The sequence below is a fragment of the Panthera onca genome, chromosome D1 (genome assembly GCF_046562875.1).
Source record: "Panthera onca isolate mPanOnc1 chromosome D1, mPanOnc1 haplotype 2, whole genome shotgun sequence".
Classification (NCBI taxonomy): Eukaryota; Metazoa; Chordata; class Mammalia; order Carnivora; family Felidae; genus Panthera; species Panthera onca.
The window spans coordinates 4,532,753-4,554,682 of NC_138348.1; the positions used below are offsets into that span (position 1 = coordinate 4,532,753).

Genomic DNA, 21,930 nt, shown 5'->3' on the forward strand with positions numbered 1-21,930 from the left:
GCACAGAATAGTTTCTGAGTCTGTGGCTAGAGGGAGCAGCCCAGCAAGAGAGCAGTGGTCTGAGAACTGCACAGCCAGAAAGAGCTCCCACACGGGCAGCCGGGGTACAGAATACCTAATGTGCCCAAGTTTTACTAAGTGAAGCCAAGGGACAGGTAAGTTTTGAGTCCTCTAACTTGAAGCAAGTGACAGTGGCCGCTGTGTTATTCACGTATCTGTTAGACACAAGATACCCAAAGAGAACAGCCTCTCCAAATTAGCTACAAATTCTAGAGCAAAACGAGAATGCTATTAAGATGCTTTTGAAAAAAGGAGAAAGGGGCGCCTGGCGGCTCAGTGGGTGGAGTGTCCAACTCTTGATTTCGGCTCAGGTCACAATCTCACGGTTCCTGAGATCGAGCCCCCAAGCTGGGCTCTGTGCTGACAGTGCAGAGCCTGCTTGGGATTCTCTGTCTCCCTCTCTCTTTGCCCCTCCCCTGCTCTCTTTCAAAATAGTCACAAATTTAAAAACATTTTTTAAAGGAAAGAAAAAAAGGCCAAAAAGAAATAGACTGCCGATCAAGAACAAGCTAGCTACCCTAGTCAATCTGTAGTTATGACCAATTCCGTGGCAGAAACCAGAACTGGCAAATTGGTCACGGAAAAAGGTGAAGTTCCGTTTTTCAGCTTTGGCGATTAAGCTTCCATAGTCCTCGCCCCGCAAACTTTCAGCAGGCCACGCTCCCTCCTGAAGCGTCCAGGGCAGGCTCCACAGTCCCTGGGACCCCGGCACCAGGCCGCCATCCTCCGGAGGGCCCGGCCTCCGTGTGGTCTCGCGGCCAGCAAGCTAAAGGGCGAGGAGAGAACAGCGAGCTCGGGGGCTGCTGCGTGTCTGCTCAGGAATGAAAGTTCAGAGTCATTCAGAGAAGGTTCTCAGGATCGTTACAGCTCCTTCGGAAAAACAATCTTGAACCTCTTCCAGCTATTCCACGATAACGTTAACCGTCCTGACAGTGCAACCTTCTATCAAAGGTGGAAACACGATTACTAATGGCTACCCACTAAGTGCCCACCACAGGCCAGACTCGGGTCTGATGCTTTCAGATACACCCTCCCTCGAAACCTCGGAACAACCTTTCATGGTTTTGTTCTTGTTTTGCATATGGAGAAACCAAGATCGAGAGGTCAGAGGACCTACCAAAGACCAGAGCGGGTAAATGAACTGGCCAGAACTGGGATCCACACCCGCGTCTGTCGCGCTCTGTCTGTGCTCCTCTCACGACAGCACCAGTGTGGGAACAGCAGCTGCGCGGCCAGGCCCAGCGGCAGGTCAGTCTCCCAGCACGAGCCGGCCCCAGGCCAGCCCGTGTGCGCTCACGCCTGCAGACGGCAGTGCAGCGAGCCGACCTGTGAGCTCCCGGCTCCTAGGACTCGCCAGTCAATGGCAACAGCCTACCTGTGCGTGTGAGGTCAAGACAAGCTGGTTGGACAGCTCAGCGGCTGGCGACACCGGGAGCCCAGCTCTTGTGGCCACTGACTGTTATCAGTCAGTTCCCCAAGATGCCACAGGCTCATCAAAATGCACAGAAACACGAGAATCAGTACGCAGAATATTTCTAAACATGATGAAACAAAGAGAAATTTACTCAATATGAGCTACGTTTTAGATAAAAATTGAAAAACATGACTGGGGCGGGGAAACACCAGGCCTAAGAAAACAGGAAAAGTAGCGAGAGAAACAGGTCCAAAGACTGTAGTTGATTATAAGCTCAACATAAAGTCGAATTATGACGCGACTAATAAGCAAACCAACCTCAGCACAAAGTCATACGTGAATCTCGTCTAGGACTGTGGAAGACACTAATCCTCCTGCAGCCTGCCCCGGGCCGATCACCTCCTTGCCAGGCAATACCATACCTTGTTCCGGGGAGGAAAGAAACTGCTAACCCACAGGGCACCCAAAGAGATGACCAGTCAGAAGGGCTCACCACTTGGGGGATAAAGTAACTAGCTCTGGGGCACCCGGGGGGCGTCCGACTTTGGCTCAGGTCACCATCTCGCCATCCGTGAGTTCGAGCCCCACGTCGGGATCTGTGCTGACAGCTCAGCGTCTAGAGCCCGCTTCGGATTCTGTGTCTCTCTCTCTCTCTGCCCCTCCTTTGCTCGCATGCACATGCTCTCTCTCTCTCAAAAATAAACATTAAAAAACAATTTAAAAAAATAACAAGCTTTGCCTATCTTCAAACTCTTTTATGCTATCATTTATAGTTCCCCAACATAAAATGAGAGCCAGTGAGTGAAAACTACAGACCACGTGCAGGCAGTTGAAGCAGGAACTTGTTCAAGATCAGGCTAAAGGTTAGGTTCACTAACACAAGCAATGCCCGATGGCTGGAGGAAGTGTGGCCCGAGCCTGGATGATCCTCTAGGAGAGCGTGAGGAGAAGAAGGCTACACAATCGGATCGCCGTGTTGTTTGATGAACCTCTTCTCAAGCCCAATTGATATAAAAGGCATGGCTTTATCTGGGCTGAAATGGAGGCTCGACGGGAAAACAGAAAGGATTACGCAACCTTCCAGATGTTTACCGGGTTGAACCCCACACAATTCTCCACTCCTCTGGCAAGTCTAGCAAGATAGCAATAAAGGACAAAGAAAAAGAAACAATGCCAGCAAATTTAGGAAAAGACAGAAACTGGAGAAATAATTCAGAAAGTCCAACATCCAAGTAACAACGTAAGTTTTAGAAGAACATGTTATAATCCACAACCACCTGCCTCAACCAAAAAAACCTTTTCTCAGAGTGTAAAGAACAGGAGTCCCCCCCCCAGGCCGTGCACATCCTGTCGCACTGGGTGCTGAAACAGACTTCTACGGCACAGTGCGAAGTTCCAGAGCATCAGAGATAAAGACAGTATCTCAACTTTTCTCGTGAGGACAAAACAATCCTGGAAATCAGAATGACATCAGCTTCCTCAACAGCAACTGCAGAAAAGAGCATTCTAAGACATGGAAGGTCGGAAAGATTTATTCATGCTTTCTCAAAAAGCTACTGGAAAATGGGCTCCACCAACACGTGGCAATACGCCAGGAGGGGTGCCTGGCTGGCTCGGTAGGTGGAGTGTGCAACTCTCGATCTTGGGGTTGTGGGATTGAGCCCCGTGTGGGGTATACAGATTACTTAAAAATAAAAAAAAATTTTTTTTGATGCTTTCTGTGCCAAGCACTAAACACTTTTTTTAAAATGTTTATTTATTTTTGAAGGAGAGAGAGACAGAGTGTGAGCGGGGGAGGGGCGGACACAGAGAGGGAGACGCAGAATCCGAAGCAGGCTCCGGGCTCCGAGCTGTCGGCACAGAGCCCGACGCGGGGCTCGAACTCACAAGCTGTGAGATCATGACCTGAGCCAAAGTTGGACACCCAAATGACTGAGCCACCCAGGCGCCCCAAAAATAAAATCTTTAAGGGGCACCTGGGTGGCTCAGTCAGTTAAGTGTCCGACTTTGGCTTACATCATCATCTCGAGGTTAGTGAGTTCGACCCCCATGTCGGGCTCTGTGCCGATGCCTTGGAGCCCGGAGCCTGCTTCGGATTCTGCGTCTCCCTCTCTCTCTGCCCCCCCGACTTGTGCGCAAGTGCGCGCATGCTCTCTCTCTCTCAAAAATAAACATTAAAAAAAATATTTTTTAAGTTAAAAAAGTAAAAAGAAGCACTGAGGTGCTTGGGTGGCTCAGTCAGCTGAGCATCCGACGATTCTTGACTTCGACTCCAGTCATGATCCTGGGGTCATGGGACTGAGGTACAGGTCGGGCCCCGTGCTGAGCATGGAGCCTGCTTGGGATTCTCATTCATTCTCTCTCTCTCCCTCCCCCCCCCCCCCCGCCCGCCGCCCCTCTCCACTGCTCATGCTCTCTCTAAAAAATAAAAATAAATAAAAATAAAAATACAATATTTTCAAAAAGCATGGCAGTAAGCCATGAGAGGAAGACGGGGAACACACGGAAGCACGGATCCCACGCACCGAGAGGCAAGGACGAACCTCAGAAGAAAAGCAACGGGGGACACCTGCCCGGAGGAGCCAGCCCGGAGTGAGGCACGAGGCGGAGGGCTCTGAAAAGGATGCGTCCGAACAGGAGGTGTGTGTGCAGAGGATCTATGTGACCACGCAGGGGCCCTAGGGAATGATGGACTCAAACACACCTATCTTTGCACCGATTTTAAGCAAAGTTGTGCTGTGACTATGCTGGAAGACGAGGGAGGGAAAGAAGCTATGCACGTGCAAGGTGCATCTTCACCCTCACTGTTAGAAGTCAGCCAGTTTTGGGCACCTGGGTGGCTCAGTCGGTTAAGTCTCTGACTTCCACTCAGGTCGTGATCTCACTGTTCGTGGGTTCGAGTCCCACACTGGGCTTCTGTGCTGACAGCTCGGAGCCTGGAGCCTGCTTCCCATTCTGCGTCTCCCCTCTCTCTCTCTCCGCCCCTTCCCCGCTCATGCTGTGTCTCTCGTCTCTCGAAAAATGAATAAACGACAAGGTGCCCGGGTGGCTCAGCCGGTTGAGCATCTGAATTCGGCTCGGGTCACGATCTCCCGGTTCGTGAGTTGGAGCCCCGCGTCGGGCTCTGTGCTGCCAGCTCAGAGCCTGGGGCGTGTTCCAGATTCTGTGTCTCCCTCTCTCTGCCCCTCCTCTGCTCGCGCTCTGTCTCTCTCAGAAAACAAACATTAAAAAAAATGAATAAATGCCCAAAAAACACAAAAGTCAGCCAGATTAGAGAAACAGCTCCCTACAGGCACACAACTTAAAACCTGAAAGGAGGTAACTGTGCGAGAACAGCTAAGTGATGAAGGTACCAGCTACAGCCCCTGGTTAAGCAACTGAGGGACGAGGAAGGGAGAAGCCAGGAGAGACGGAGGAGACGACTGTCACTTCTTGTTGTGAACCATGCGCCTTCGTGAACCACGCACGCGTACAGGATGGAACGCTACGAGAGGAAGGCAGACTGACGGCACCGGTGCCACGCCTGGCACTCAGCGAGAGCTCCGTGACGTCACCTCAGTCTGAGGTCGGACGCTGCGGAAGAGGAGCTCGCCTGCCGGGGGTGGGGGGGGTGGGGGGGCGGCAAGTAGGAGGCGGCCGCACACACTCACGAGTCTGAATACGAAACCCGAGCAAACGAAGAAACAGGACCAGCCGACCGACCAAAGCAGCCAACGGCAAGAACCACAGCGGCACCTTCTCCCAGGTGCCCCATCAGGTCTCTCTTCCACCCCAGCCTTTCTGCCATCAGCGTGTGAACCCACTCCAGGGCCCCGGGACGCCCAGGCTGCCACATCCGGCCTGCCACCTGTTTTTATACAGCCTCTGAGCAAAGAATGATTTTCCTGTTTTTTACTGGGGGAGGCGGGAACCAGAAGCATGACATTCTAGGACTTGTGAAAATTCTCTGCAATTCATGTTAAGTTTTCCTGAAACGCAGCCACACCGCTCATTTGCATACGATCTCTGGCTGCTGTCACGCTGTGAAGGCAGTGCTGAGTGGGACAGAGGTCTGCGCCGCTCCTCTGCTTTCCAGATCACAATGACACAGTCACCAGTCAACGGTGCTTTGAGTGCCACGTGTGGAACCGTGACACTGTATTTTCTTATCACCCGTGCGTCCCCACAACGTCCAAACAAGAGAAGAGGAAGTGGACTTCGCCTGCCGAGCTCCTAAGGCACAGCAGGACGAGGACCCCTTCGTCACGAGATCTGCTGGCAAAGCCCTGTGTTCGTTGTGCCACCGCACCACACCTGTGCTAGGAGAACACAATCGACGTCCACATTTCCAGAAGAGGCGGTCACCACAGTATTGCTCATGCACAGGAAGGCAGCATCAGAAAAACTTAAAATTTTTAAATGCTAACCATTTCGGATGGATAGCTCTTATTATTATTATTATTATTTGCTTACTTAATTTTGAGAGACAGAGAGAGAAAGAGAGAGAGGGAGGTAGGGAGGGAGGGAAGATGAGCGGGGTAGGGGAAGACAGGGGGACAGAGGATCCGAAAAGAGCTTTGTGCTAATAGCAGAGAGCCCAACGCAGGGCTCGAACTCACAAGCCAGTAGATCATGACCTGAGCCAAAGTCAGACGCTTAACTGAGTCACTCAAGTGGCCCAGAAAAATAAAAAAAAAAAATTTTTAATGTTTATTCTTGAGAGAGAGAGAGAGAGAGAGAGAGAGAGAGAGAGGAGAGGAGAGATGTGAGTGGGGGAGGAGCATAGAGAGAGGGAGACACAGAATCCAAAGCAGGTTCCAGGCTCCGAGCTGTCAGCACAGAGCCCAACATGGGGCTCGAACTCACAAACTGTGAGATCATGACATAAGTCAAAGTCAGCCGCTTAACCGGCTAAGCCACCCAGGTGCTCCAAAACTTAAACATTAAAAAAAATTTTTTTTTTTAATTTATTTTTGAGACACAGAGAGAGATAGAGCATGAGTGGGGGAGGAGCAGAGAGAGAAAGAGACACAGAATCTGAAGCAGGCTCCAGGCTCTGAGCTGTCAGCACAGAGCCCGACACGGGCTCAAGCTCACGGACCACGAGATCTTGACCTGAGCCAAAGTCGGCCGCTTAACCGACTGAGCCACCCAGCCGCCCCAGAACTTCAACCTTTGACATGGAAAATCTCGTAACAGAATTCCTTGACAAAAATAAAAACGGAAAAGGAAACTCCAAGCAAAGCTGGTCTCCAAGTGGCCTGTCAGCCAAGCGCGAGGAGGCCAGTGATGGTTTTCCTTGGATTCTGGCGGAGTTCACGGGCACCACCGATACAGCTCAGCTGGTGTTTACTGGAGGAGTCTGAGATGGTGACGAAAAGCCTCTCGGGACGGCCCGCGTGGAACCACCACAGGAGAGTGTTTTCGGAGAAGCTGAGTGAAGATGAAGTCCCTACAACACAGCGGATCCGTGTCCCAGCCGATGGCAGTAAAATTACGTGTAGAGCAAAACACAGCTTCGTGGGGCAAACTTACACACCTGGGAAAATGTAATGTTTAAAGCTTACGGTTATTTCTTTTTACTTTCATCAGCAGGTACTTCGAGAGGTTTTTAAAATGCCCCATGTGTTACTGAGCCAGTAATGTCAACAGGAACCTCATGTACTTGTGGAGACTTAACCGCCATTAGACCCTGACCTGTCCTGTCACACAGCAAGCAGCTCATCACGGGTTAATGGGGTTTTTCTTTTTGCAACTTCTTGAGCTCAGGGCCAAGACTGAAATTTCCCTGAATGAGAAAAACAAGCCTCAACCACTACTAATGAACACCGAATGGCTCTGGAAACTGGCCTGTGGCTGCAATCTTGATGTTTCTTAATCAATTCAACCTACAACTATAAGGCTAACCAGCCCGGATCTGCAGAGTCTCCACTGTGGTTAAAAAAAGGTCATTTTAGCACTGGCTTTCAGGAGTGAAAAGAAGGGAGATCGCTGTTCTCACACAAGTTTACAGCGGGTACGTTTTCTGCGCTCAAACTGCAGTTAAACAGCATTTTTCAGACCTTAACGCAAACGTGAAGGAAGCTTTCCTGCTGCAAAATCCATACAGCTATACACTTGAGGAAGTTTTTCCTGTGAACGGGAAGCGCTTAATCTACGACGAAACAGAATCTAACAGAATTCCACAGGTGCTCTCCGAGTGAGGACGAGTGAGGACGCTACGTACCTGCGGACGAGTATCGGAGCGTGGCAGGAGCTATCTGTGTAAAAGGACATTTCCGAAGATGAAATATGTAAATCTCGTTACAGATCAGCATTAACAGATTAGATGAAGACGTGCAGTAGAGTCTGAGAGGGGAACCGTGGCTCTGAACACCATTTCGGTGAAAATGTTATCCCCTCCGCAAAGAGAATCCCGTCCTTCCCATCAGCAGATCGGTATTACAGAAAACGGAACTCCAATATTTTTCTATTTTTAATTCCATCAGTAAGATCTGTGAAAATCTGCTCTTATTATACAAACACTTTATAATATCCTCTTCTTTGCCTCTTGGTCTACAAAACCTACGATATTTCCTCTCTGGGCCTCACAACCCCTGGTCTAAAGAACCCTATACTTACAGCGCTGTTCCTCTTTGGAAATCCTTCTCAGCCACCTGGCACTGATTCTAGGCCTCCTGGAGACTAATGAGTAACTTCTTAAGAGAAGAGTTCACCCGGCATCAGACAGCATCTGATGAGCAGAGGGAGTGAAAAAAGAAACGGGAGGAATACAGCTAACGGTAAGAAGCGTTCTACAAGCTGCCACGGCTAAGAGTCTTTGTCAGCAAAGAAAAACAAAATTAAAAAAGACAGCGAGAAAGAGAGGCAGACAGTCTTTAAAATGTTACCGTGAGAAATGGCTCTAAAATTTTAGCTCTTACCACTAAATAAGGAATGATACCTACCATCTAAAAAGTACTAGATACAAAGTAGAAGTCAAAACTCCTTCCTCCTGGCATGTTTAAATCTGCTCGAAGAGAAAAAATAATCCTAAAATAATTTAATGAGATGTTCTAAGAGTTCACAAAGGAGTGGCCACAGAGGAACTGGAACAACACAGAAAAGTCTGACAAAAAAGGTAGAAAGAGAGTGGAGCCCTAGAAAAAGGGGGATCAAATACACAGACTAATAGTAAAACCACATGATGGGGGACGGACAGAATGGGTAAAGGAGGTTAAAAGGTACAGATTTCAAGTTATAAAATAAGTAAGTCACGAGATGTAAGGTACAGCATGGCGGCTACAGTTAATAATCCTGTATTATAGATTTGAAAGTTGCTGCATGAGATCTTAAAAGTTCCCATTACAAGAAAAACATGTAACTGTGTGGTGACAGAAGTCAACTAAGCTAACTGTGGTGATCATTTCACTATGTACACAAATACCAAGTCATCACGTTGTACGCCTAAAACTCACGTTATATGTTAATTATATCTCAATTTTTAACAGGCTAATATGTGTAGTATTATAGAAACACTCCCAGAAATCATTCTTGAAACTCTGGTATCACAATAGAAAAGTAGATGATTGTTACAATTTACAAACAGACAAGGGTCCAATAAACATAAAAAAGATGCCCAGCCTCTAAAATAACCAGCTGGATTCAAGCTGGAGGGCTCCGTGGGTCCTAAAACTAGTGCCCTCTTCCTGTCACCCCCAGCTCTGAACCAGCTGCTGAAAAAGGCAAAACGATGGGGCGCCTGGGTGGCTCAGTCGGTTGAGCGGCCGACTTCAGCTCAGGTCACGATCTCGAGGTCCGTGGGTTCGAGCCCCGCGTCAGGCTCTGGGCTGATGGCTCAGAGCCTGCAGCCTGCTTCCGATTCTGTGTCTCCCTCTCTCTCTGCCCCTCCCCCGTTCATGCTCTGTCTCTGTCTCAAAAATAAATAAACGTTAAAAAAAATAATAAAAAATAAAAAAATAAAAAATGAAAAATGAAAAAGGCAAGACAACAGCTCCCGTGCGTCACAAATGATCTTTTTTATTGTGAATTGGCCTGATGGTCGGATCACAGCTTGTTAAACTACGTGGCCCTGACCTTCTCAAATCTGAACTCTCGACATGGGCTGAATTCTTTCCGCGGTCAGAAGCCGAAAAGACTTTACCCACAAGGTCAGAATGTAGCCCCAGGCAGAGAAAGAGAAGGGCTGGGCCCCAGAACACACTCCCTCCCCTTAAGAAAAAAAAGCCTGAGGAGAAAAGGTGCCCAGAGGTGAATGAATACTTAGGAGAGAATCCTCTCCGTGAGGATTTTTACAGAATAATATGGGGGGAAAGCTGGAGAAATAAGAACCCTAAATATCAGGCCCAGGAGTTGCAGCTTCACTGTGTAAGCACAGAGGGAGGCCAGAGGTTGGAGGAGGGTCATTCAGGGGGGGCTGAAGGAAAGGCAGCCCTGGGGATCAGGGGCAGAGACCCTGCTACAACAGAGTAACTACTGTCTCCTGAGATGACGGAGCCTGAAACGCAGCCAATGAAATGGTTACGCCCACCTTCTCCTCAAGACACAATGGCGCAAGGGGTGTCTGGGTGGCTCGGTCGGTTGAGCGTCCGCCCTCGGCTCAGGTCACGATCTCACGCTCTGTGAGTCGGAGCCCCAAGTCGGGCTCTGTGCTGACAGCGCGGAGCCTGGAGCCTGCTGCGGATTCTGTGTTTCCCTCTCTCTCTACTCTTCCCCCGCTCATGCCCTGTCTCTCTCTGTCTCTCAAAAATAAATAAACGTTAAACAAAAGTTCTTTAAAAAAAAATACAATGGAGCAAATGAAAATGGATTAAAAATATGTCATGTCCCCCAAAAGACCCTACTGGGCCATTTTCTGAAGTGCCAACTGAGCAAAAAGTCAAATATGCCAAGTCAACCTCTGGTCTTTAATAAAAACTTTCAGTGAAGAGTTCCAAAATGACAGTAATTAGGACTCACAAGGAGTCAGACGGCTGAGTAAAAACCAGAGATGTCCTGTGGCTGGTGTAAAATAAAAACAAAATAATCTCAAATTCTCTCTCTCTCTCTCTCTCACACACACACACACACACACACACACACTCTCTCTCTCTCTCTCTCTCTCCCCGCCCCCCCCCCTCCCTCGCAGGTAATGTGGGAGCAGCAGCTGGGCATCTACGAGCAGTCTTTCTCTGAGCGCTACTCCAGCTTGCTAGGCCTGGCTGCTCCTTGGGGCCCAGATTAACCCCCCCTAGGAAACTAGGAATCCCGTGGGTACTGCACATTCCACAACAGACCAGAGCAAACTACAAAGGCTGCTATTTAACTTCCTAAAAACACCCCAGTGCCACAGAACCACACCGTACCTGGCCTAGCCCTGGTTGTTCTAGGCTCCAGGGTCTCCCACCAGAACACTGCTCTCCTTGATGCGACTCACGGAAGAAAACGCCTGATGATCTCAATGGTCTTACCTTTCAAACCAAGTTTAAAAATTAAAAGAAAGGTTTTCTTCTCTGTGGCTCCTTGCCCATTACAGGTTATCCTGGTAACAGTTGTCTTCAAATTTACTGCATCAGCAGATTAGCAGGAGTAAAGAGGGACGTGGAAGCAAAACGGAAGCTCTTCTGTAAAGAAAAAAAGAGCATATGATCACAGCGTGTTCTGTCTGGGTCTGACGACAGCTGTCAGTAAAGATACTGTCTCAGGGTCCTGATTCACATAGAACTACACCTCAGAAAATTGAAAAGTTCTAGTTAACTGCAATTTTTCTGTGGGAAAACAGGGGAAAAAGGCGCTGTCGTCCCCCTGCCTCAGCTTTTAACCTAAACAATAACCCAGAAATAGGGACACCGTAATATCACCATCTGTGAACAAATAACAAAGAACGTATGTATTATCGTCATCTTATGAAAACATCAATAATATTCTTATCCAACACAGAGCTAAGTAATGGCACCATACTTTAAAATACTGAAAGCAAATTCAGGGGTGGCTGGGTGACTCAGTTGGTTAAGTGTGTGACTTGGTTGCAGCTTAGGTCACGATCTCAGTTTCGTGACTTCTAGCCCTGCGATGAGCCCTGTGAAGAGCCTGCTTGGGATTCTCTCATCTCCCCTCTCTCTCTCTCTCTTTCTCCCTCCCTCCCTCCCTCCCTCTCTCTACTCCTTCCCTGCTCACGCTCTCTCTCAAAATAAATAAATAAACTTAAAAATATAGTAATAAAATTAAATAATAAAAATAATAATAAAATAAGAATTTTAAAGATTTTCAAAGTATCTCCCTCTAAATGCCCTCAAGTAGCCCCATGTAATACGTTAAAACATAATGTTTACTAGGAAATGTAAGCAGAATATTGAAGTCACTGAAGTACTAGCTAGACAGCCAAATTCTAATGTCAATGAATCAAATACTACACGTGAAAGGACTATAAACTGTCTTCCAAGGCACTTCATTTATAACTTAACGCTGCAGGAAAAAAAGACTCAAACTATGGACAATATGCTAATGAGAGATCTTGTAAGAATGCAGTCTACAAGGCATTTCACAAAAAATGCTGTTCACGTGATAACCTTTCTTCCATAAAACACACTACACTCAGGTCAATGTTTTCCATCAAGTAATAAATAGAAACAATGCTAACTGCTCGATAAAATGAATCCAACAAAACAGTAACAAACCCAGGTTAAAATGAAAAGAACATAAAAATCTGATGTACTTATGTGTTCCACAGGATTTGTGTGCACACGCGTGCGCGCGCGCGCACACACACACACACACACACTCTCTTTAGCGTTTAATTTGAGTGGCTGCAGGACCCTCAAAACTAATCCGCAATCATCTTTTCCAGGAGCCAAGACCACCCACCTCTCCCGCTTGTGGGCGGATCACAGGCTCCCAGCAGAGCTGGACAACCTGCCGGCCTCACCCTGCCCCACACGCCCATCCAGGAAGCCAAAAGAAAAATCCCGCTGTCAAAGGTACTCCCGAGCAGTGTGAACCTGAGTGCTTAGTAAACAGGAGCAAGTATGCCGAGACTTAATCCACTTTTCTGGAATAATTGCTCCTACTCCTTTCACTTAGGCTAATTAGGAAAGGGAGTGGGTCTATGCTACTGATGGCAAGAAATACAGTTGGTTATTCTAAGGAGGGAGAATATGAGAAACAGGACCAGACGATGGAAGACAGAACGGGCCAGTGTCCGAGTGGAGCAGCGGAACTCTGAGTAAAGAGCATATACTGAATACACGTCGAAATGCCTCTAGATCGACAGTAAAAAGACTACCTGGGTTGTTTTGCCTTGTTTTTCAAAGGCAGAATCTACAAGGACCAGGAGAAGGCAACAGAGTTGGAGGGGTGCTGGAAGGGAGCAGAAGGAGTGCTGCCTGAAGAAATTATTCCCTGAATACTCAGATCCCTAAACATCCTCACCCTCTGTCCCACCCCTGCCAGCCCCAGGAGGCAGGCCTCTGAACTGGGAGACCCTGGTTCAGCTGGGTCACACAGCTGGGGGCAGCTGGGGACAGCTTGCCACCCTGACAACAGAAAGTCTGTGGGAACTGCAGAACAAATGTGGAGACACAGGCACGCCCCACCGCCCACCCCAGCCCCAGCCAGATTCTCTTACTGGGTGCCAATAGTCTTCAGAGCTAACGGAACTTGAGAAAAACAAACAAACAAACAAACAAACAAAAAAAAACCTGAAAGCACCAAGACAGTGGGCACTTCCCAACCAAGGAGCGCCACTAGTCGCTGTGCTGGAAAGTTCGTAGCCAACGCACCCCTCTTGTGATGGGAGCCTCCAATCTACTACTATTAAAACCAAATGTTTTTTAAAAACCCTTTTTATCGCAAATTTGCAGGACAGTTGCAAGAGCAGTACGAGAAACTCTCAGCGAGCCTCCACTAGTCTCACAAGTGACCACGGGGTCACTTTTGCTTGAACGCTCCACTCCCTTTCCGCGAACATCCCAAATGTTTGAGACCTTTCCGCAAAGGTTTCGTGGACCTTTCCGCAAACACGCCACTGTGTGTTTCCTAAGAACGAGGACAGTGAGTAACACAAGCACAGTACACGTCACAGTCAAGAACACAGTACCTGTTGACTATGGAGTAAACAGTTCACTTTCTAATCCTGCCAATGGTTTTATGATGTCGTTCGTGGCCAACTTCCCTCCCCTCCACTCAGGATCCCATGTCACATTTCCTTCCACTCCTGTCTGAAACAGCTCGCCAGCATTTCTTAGTCTTTCATTTTTTGATCTTTTTGAAGACTACAGGGTATGCATTTCTGGCGGGAATGAATGAAGTTTTGTTTTTCCCAGAGTATCACATAAGGCACATGTCAACCTGTCCCTTTACTGGTGACCACTCTGATCACCCGGTTAAGACGATATGTGCCATATTTCTCCACTGTAAAATAACCGTTTTCTCCCAAGTAACCAATTGGTAAGTAATCTGTGGGAAGATATTTTGAGATTATGTCCTTAAAACATTCACGCAGTAGTTTTACTACCCACTGGCAATCTTTGTCTGAATCAACTGTTACTCTGATGGTTATAAAGCGGTGTTTTCTTGAAAGTCTACTATTCCTTCATCAGATGACATTCTAACTTCAGGAAGGTGGGCCTCCTTCTCCCCACTCATCTTTATTCTGTTAACAGTGTGGACTCATAGGTTCTTATTTTACTTATTAATGCCATTATCCACTCTGATACTCAAGTTGTCCCAGATTCAGCCAGTGAGAATCCCTTCAAGCAGACTCCCGTGTGCTTTCCATGCTTTTTGAGCACTTCCTTATTTCCTGGCATAACAACATGTTCGAGATTCATCCTGAACGTTCTCTGCCCCAGCTCTAAAATCATCCATCTTCCAAGGAGCCCTGGTTCTTTTAGTGGAGAATGTAATGCAGAAATGAAGATCTGAGAGCCAAGGACAAAGCTGGGAAAGACGGTGATTCCATATTGTTCAACTGTGTGTGCTATGTGTATCCCTGACTTTTAAATATGAAGGAAAACCAAAGATCGCCAGACATCTCAGGAAATCCTCTAGCATGAAAAGTCAAGGGCAAAACAGCAGAAAAATACAAGCTGGAGTAAAGACTATACAAGGAAGAGAGAATATAAAAAAAAAATTGTATCCTCAGATGGATAATACATCCATTGGGAAAAAAAAAAAAAAAACCCATAGGATACTATTTAAAAGGGCACAGAGAATAATTAACAGACTAATACAGAAGGAAAATGATTTCTGACCCGGGAGTCTATACTCAGCCAAACTATCAACCAAGAGTACACAGAAACACAAGTCAAAAGATCTACCTCCTACACGATTTATTCACAGAAAGCTACCGTGCAGAGACTGTGCTCCACTGACACAAGAGGGACAGCCATAAAGAAGACAACACAGAATACAAGAACAAGAGAGTCAATGCAGGAGAGAGGCAGAGAGAATCCCTGGGATCCTGGCAGACAACTGTGCTCCCTGCAGGGAGGGCAAGCAGGGCAGGCTGGAGCGGGGAAAGATTTCCTCGAAAAGATAAAGCTGATGGAATACTTGCTGAACACGTAACTGACTAAAAGTCTGAGGCTCAAACAGTGCATTAATAGCTTCTTAGAAAAGTGATGGTGGGGCATCTGGGTGGCTCAGTCGGTTGAGCGTACAACTCTTGATTTTGGCTCAGGTCATGATTGCAGGGTCATGGGAGGCGGGAGCCTACTTAAGATATTCTCTCTCTCTCTCTCTCTCTCTCTGTCTCTCCTTCTACCCCTTCTCCGCAGTTTGTGCACTCACACTCTCTCTCAAAAAATAAAAAATAAAAAAGTGATGAGTGCCTGGCTGGTTCAGTTGGTACGGCATGTGACTCTTGATCCTGGGGTTGTGAGTTGGAAGTCCCACGCTGGGTGGAGAGATTACATATAAACAAACAAACAGGGGTGCCTGGGTGGCTCAGTCAGTTAAGCATCTGACTTCGGCTCAGGTATTGATCTCACAGCTGGTGGGTTTGAGCCCCGCATCATCAGGCTCTGTGCTGACAGCTTGGAGCCTGAAGCCTGCTTTGGATTCTTTATCTCCTTCTTTCTCTGCCTCTTCCCCACTCACTCTGTCTCTCCGTCTCTTAAAAATAAACATTAAAAAAAACCACAAACAAACATAAAATTTTAGAGGGGGAAGTGATACTGTTTCTGGGAAAACCAAAACATTTTTAGGAAAGGAAAAATATTTGTAATTTACCACTTAACATTAAAGAGCACACAGGGTCATAATGATAAAACTAATTACTGATTTAACCAAAATTGTAATAAAATTATCAAGGAAAGATGGAGAAGACAGACTGTGGGGAGGGGAGAGGAGAAAGCTAATCCTTATTCCGTATCTTTTCACAGCAGGAAATCAATAGATATGCTTAAAACCAAAAACAAATTAGCACACAAGTAAGCAAATATGAACTCTTCAAATATGTTCTTCAGACATATGGAGGTAAATACATTTTTTAATTGGCCAGAAGAATTCAAAGAACTACAAGCTAACTTCAGGAAAGGGAAAAGAGGGTGGGGAGGCTAAAGAAAGCTGTTTTTCTTATCCAACCTCCCAGAACTAGCTCACTCTTAACTGTGGATGTGTAAAACACTGACAAAAAAATTTTTTTAATAAATTTTTAAGAAGAATGCTTAACTGGGAAAAGCTTTTAAATGTTGAGACCAGAGAGCTTTAACAACAGCAACTCACTAGCTATGAAACTAAGTCCTCTAACCTGAGTACCCATTTCTTCATCTATGAAATAACGAGTTGGACTAATAAACTCTAAATGTTCTTCCTGCTTCAGTAATTTATGAATCTGCTATAAAAACAAAGTAATCTAGGCTTTAAATATGGTGCCAGTGGCAGGGCATCTGACTTCGGCTCAGGTCATGATCTCATGGTTCATGGGTTTGAGCCCCGCCCCTGTCGGGCTCTGTGCTGACGGCTCGGAGCCTGGAGCCTGCTTCAGATTCTGGGTCTGCCTCTCTCTCTCTCTCTCTCTCTCTCTCTCTCTCTCTCTCTCTCCCTCCCCTGCTCATGCACTGTCTCTCTCTCTCTCTCTCTCAAAAACAAATAAACATTAAAAAAAAAGATTAAAGATACACACGCGAAGGTGGAATCCACGAGGATGATGACAGGTACTTCCTTCTCAAAAAGGGGCAACTCTCCCCAGGGGTTTAACTGATAGGGACCCCCGAGGTTTATGTCGTAACTACAGGGCGAAGACGAGAAGGGCCTGGCCAAAGCGCTCTTGAGAGTACGGAAGCGCGGGAACAACAGCACAGTGTTGCGGGGCTGAAGGAGGAAAAGCAGGGATTTGCCAGTGGCCACTACAACGTGCACTCTGACGGCCGACGTCCTGGTCTAGTGAGGCTACTGCACAATACCACACTGGGCGGCTGGTAACAACAGAACTTTAGTTCTTACAGTTCTAGAGGCTGGGAAAGCCCAAGATCTCAGCGTCTGGGGAGGACCCGCTTCACGGTTCACGGTGGTCTTGTTTGCGGTGTACTCGCTCAGCAGGAGGGGGCCAGCAAACCTCCGGGGTGGGCTTTTAAACCCCCTTCATAAAGGCTGCACCCGCATGGTCTAACCACCTCCCAACAGCATCACACCGAGGATGTGTGAGGATGAGATTTCAACACACGGACCTTGGGGGGGACACCGACATTCAGTCTATAGAAATTGGTATCGTTAGATTCTTCTCTCAGAGGAAATGGATCCAGAGGGCCCCCTTCAAAACAGGAAACCAAGATTTAAGAAAGAGATAATACACTTTTATATTTATTTTTGCCAACCATTCTTTGAAGGAGCCACATTTTCTTCAACAGCCAATGGCTCTATCGCTGAGCATCTCCTCTTTTCTTTTTTTTTAAATTTTTTTTTTTAACGTTTTTTTTTTAATTTATTTTTGAGACAGAGAGAGACAGAGCATGAACGGGGCAGGGGCAGAGAGAGGGAGACACAGAATCTGAAGCAGGCTCCAGGCTCCGAGCCGTCAGCCCAGAGCCCGACGCAGGGCTCGAACTCACGGACCACGAGATCGCGACCTGAGCCGAAGTCGGACGCTTTAACCGACTGAGCCACCCAGGCGCCCCGAGCATCTCCTCTTTTCAGTACTACTGACTCTGACCAAGGCCAAGAAGGAGAATTCAAGAACAATATACCTATAAAATTACCAGTCAGAAATGAGGACTGGTATAGCCTAAGACAGTGAAAAAAACCAGACTCTCAACTCAACAGTGTCTAAATATGTACCTGCTTAGTCACAGAATTTGAGAACAGCAACAATGAACATCTACCCTTACAAATCCTTTGTGCTAGCATTATGCAAGCATCTTCCACTCTCTTAGGTATTAATTCCTATTTTACAGTTGAGGATAATAAGAAAGGATTTACTCCAAATAACCCTTATGTGAACTAGGTTTTGTTTTTTTAAGCTCACCTTAGGAAAAAAGCCAATGAAAATCTCTCTATGCTGTCACGTGAATTTTTAATATAGATTCCAAGATATTCCCCACTGATGCAAATTCACAAGAGGAAGTCACAGCTAATGCAGAACATACGAGAAAGCATTTTCTCCTTATATCCTACGTCACGCACAAACAAAACACCTTCTCAAGTACAGAGAGGCGACCCAGCCCAAAGCCTGATCACATAAAAGCAAGTCACTTGATGACTTCTTAGCAACATCGGGAAGCTCCAAGGTAGGCCAGCTTGATCAGAGTAAAATTTTAACATGGGTCTTCCCCTCACTTCTGTAAGTATTCATTCTCGCACACGTTTTTCAAAACACCCAAGTCCAAAGAGAGGGAGTATAATGAGATGGGAAGATAATCCATCTTTGAGGCCTTGTCCATCATCTTATCCTCAATGCCTAGCACAGTGTGAATAATAATTTTAAAAATCCACAAAAACTTGAATGCAAAAATCATCAAAAATGAACGAACAACTCATAATTGGGAGAAACCACCTAAATAAATAATTTGGATGACTTCAGAGGCATCTTTCTTTCTTTCTTTTTCTTAATATATAATTATTTAACCCATGACTCCAGTCTTGTGGTGGTCTTAGTGCAACAATTAAGTGTGGGTTTTTTGTTTTGTTTGTTGGTTGGTTTTTTTGAGAGGGGTGGGGCAGAGAGAGACCAGGACAGAGAGAATTCCAAGCAGGCTCCGCGCTGTCAGCACAGAGTCAGCGCAGAGCCTGATGCAGGGCTCAAACTCACAAACCGTGAAATCCTGACCTGAGCCTAAATCAAGGGTTGGACACTTAACCGACTGAGCCATGCAGGCACCCCCAAAGGTATCTTTCAACAAAATTTAAAGATATATTTGCATGTAAATATTTACATTTAGTATTTCAATATTTATACTTAAATATACACATATACATGTAACTCAGCTAATTTCAGAAACGCTAATCATTTTAATACAAGCCGTGGCAAGAATACCCAGGCTTCTAAATCATTAATCATGGGGAACCTGGGTGGCTCATTCGGTTAAGCATCCGACCCTTGATTTTGGCTCAGGTTAAGATCTCATGGTTTGTAAGATCAAGCTCCATGTCAGGCTCTGCACAGACAGTGAGGAGCCTGCTTGGGATTCTCTCTCTCCCTCTCTCCCCAAATAAATCAACTTAAAAACAATCATTAATCAGAAATCACCATACCAAGAACGCAAAAAAAAAAAAAAAAAAAGTCTTTATTAAAGTATAAAACATCCACAGTAAACCCATACTATCACTTTTTGAAAACACAATCACATATGTAAAGTACTTTAGGTAAAAACTTTGGCACCTGATTAGATTACATCATCGTCTGGCTGTGCACCTTATGGGATACTCAAATCACTGCAGTCATGCATGAAGCCAACCCAATCTAAGTTGCTATTAAAATGGAGCCAAGTCATAAATTAGTAAATTAGCATCCAAAGGAAAGCCCAGAGAACCAACTCTGCCTATAAGATGAGAGCAATGGTATGCAAGGCGACACGATCTCAATCGCCAGCAAGTGACTCAGCCATGATAAACCATCAAGTTTAATTTGATGTAAAAGCTGAGATTTCCATAATCCAGGCAGGATACAACGGCAAGAAAGACATCAAAACTTTTTGCGGGACATCTTGGTAAGCAAGTGATTAGTAAGTTAAATAAAAGTACAGAGACTGGAAAATGTGCTAAGCACCATGAAAGTGGAAGAATTTGTCCACTGAGAACTCAACCCAAGAATGGGATGGTCTCTCTCCCTCTCTCTGCCCCACCCAGGTGCGCACACTCATGTGTGTCTGTCTCTAACTAAATAAACGTTTTAAAAAGTTCAACTAGATTGTCTCTGTGACTGTAAATAATTTAGCACAGCGTATAAACGACCTTCATTAGAACTGCGGCAACGTAACTAAAACCGCACCTCCCTCCAAATCACGGCAAGGTACTTCGGCCCGAGGATGCACAGAGGCCATACTGTATGCCCCACACCACCAAACAATGGGGAAGACTTAAAAGAGAACACAGATTTGGTTCCGTCAACCTCTGGGCAAGAATTCATCTCTCTAAACTTACCTTATCTGTAAAATGAGAAGATCAGACTAAACTATCACTTATGATGCTTCAAATCCTAACCTTCTAGAAAATGAAATATAAAATCTAAGTGAAACCAGGAGATTCAACGAGATGAAGAAAAAGGAACCAATGAGTAACCACAGTCAAACTCTTAAGAAATTCAGTAAATTTCAGCAAGATCTTAAAGTATAGAGTCCCGGTAACAGAATTTATAGAGTTGTACAGTATCACTGTATTCTGCTAGGAAACTGATTTGGTCTGTGTCCAGTATTTTCGTTTTGCTTTAAGTCCACATATGGACACACCATCTCCAAGGAAGGCCAAACTGCAGAAAGGTCAGGGGAACAGAGAGGGCTCACAAAGGTGCGTACGGTCCCTTTCTCACATAAAAAGTGGACCAAGAAACTCTTCCTCCTACGTCAGGTTATAATCCCCACTGCTACCTTCAGCGTTCTCAAACAGTACCATAGGCCCGCTTTGTCAAGGACCCAAACCCAGTACAACTCGATGCCCCTTTGACAGGAGTTGTGGTTATTTTTAGGTGTCATAAGGTAAACTGGAGTATGAATTCATCCACGAAGCTTGTAAGATACCCCACACCCACCCTTCCTGTGGTATACGACCCAGTACATACATAAAACAGGACAGGGTCCTCCGAAAAGAATCCTGACAGGTATCTGGAGAATAGGATTTAGATTCACAGCTTGCGTGAAATGAGTTAATAGGCAGAAGCTCGAGGCAGAATGAAAACCTTAACACAGCTCTCCTAAGGCACATTTGCAAATAGCTTCCGTGGCCTGTACCAGACCTCGTATTTTTCTCCATCCTTAAGAAGGGGGGAAAAACCCCTCTCAAAGAGTTTGATTTATAGCACGGTAGGAAAAAACAAAACCAAATCCTTCTTTCTCACAGAGTAAAATGTTTTACCTGACAGACCTTCCTCTGTATCGCGGTTGCTTTCGCCAGGCCACCACTGATGACCGTTGAGTTTTCATTTTTCTTATCATGAAACAACGCCGGGGTTCCCAGGAGTGGAGCTGTCGGATCAAACGTGTGTTTCTACCCAGACGCACACGGGCAAACGGCTCCCCGGAGGCCGTGCCATCCGAAGTGCCACCAGCAATGCAGGCGCGCCGCGTCCCCACACGCCGGCCCTTACGCGCACCGTTCGTGCGTCCGAGAGCCATTTACACTCCACTCTCCAGCCAACTGTCTGTTTACATCCTCTGCCCGTGTTCCTACCGGGGCCGGCCTTCTCCGGGCTTGTAGCGGTGACTTACAAGGCAGAAAACGGGCCCTCTGTCCGACCGCGTTCCAATCTCTTCAACTCATTCCGATCTGCTGTCTATCTGTGCCACTCAACTGAAACTGCTCTTTCCAGTCACCAGTGACCTCCAGATGGGGCTGAGTCCAAACGCAACTCCTTCTGTCCTCATCTCGAACTCGCCCTCGGCAGCTTTCAATACAGCTGACCAGCAGCCCCTCCTCATTAGAACATTCTCCTCACTCGCCTTCTTTGGTATTAGGCTCCCGGTTTCCTCCCTGGCTCCCTGGCTTCTTCAGTCTCCCTAGCCGGGGCTCGCCTCCTCCCCTCCCTTCCCCTCCCTTCCCCTCCCTTCCCCTCCCACACGACCGACCGCAGGGCCCGGGCGGTGCCTACTACGCTCTCCCAAGCTGAGCTGACCGTATTAGCTGCGGTGTCGGCTCACGCTTGTTCTATTCGCGCTATCGCCCCAGCGACCGCAACAAGGCCCGGGACACTCTCAAAAAAAAGTCTTGTCGACTAAATGAAGCCATTTCCGTGGGTTTTTAAAAGGCCTCTACAGACACAGTTGAGATACAACTTTATACAACCCGAAGACCATCTCTGCACTTCAAACGCAGGCACCCAACTGCGGGCCGACATTCCCCGTCGGATGGCT

At 46.7% G+C, this 21,930-nt stretch overlaps 1 protein-coding gene across 22 annotated transcripts in view; it reads right to left on the bottom strand.

Annotated features, from left to right (window-relative positions):
* The window catches only part of PPP6R3 (protein phosphatase 6 regulatory subunit 3), a 137,597-nt gene that overhangs the window by 81,831 nt on the left and 33,836 nt on the right, over positions 1 to 21,930 (bottom strand). For 21 of the 22 annotated variants that reach the window (XM_060607491.3, XM_060607490.3, XM_060607489.3 and 18 more), the window contains exon 2: positions 10,903 to 11,055. The gene's annotated coding sequence lies outside the window, so the exon portion shown is untranslated. Of the gene's footprint in view, positions 1 to 8,074; positions 8,187 to 10,902; positions 11,056 to 21,930 lie in introns of all 22 variants that reach the window. The other variant, XM_060607470.3, reaches the window with a different exon arrangement.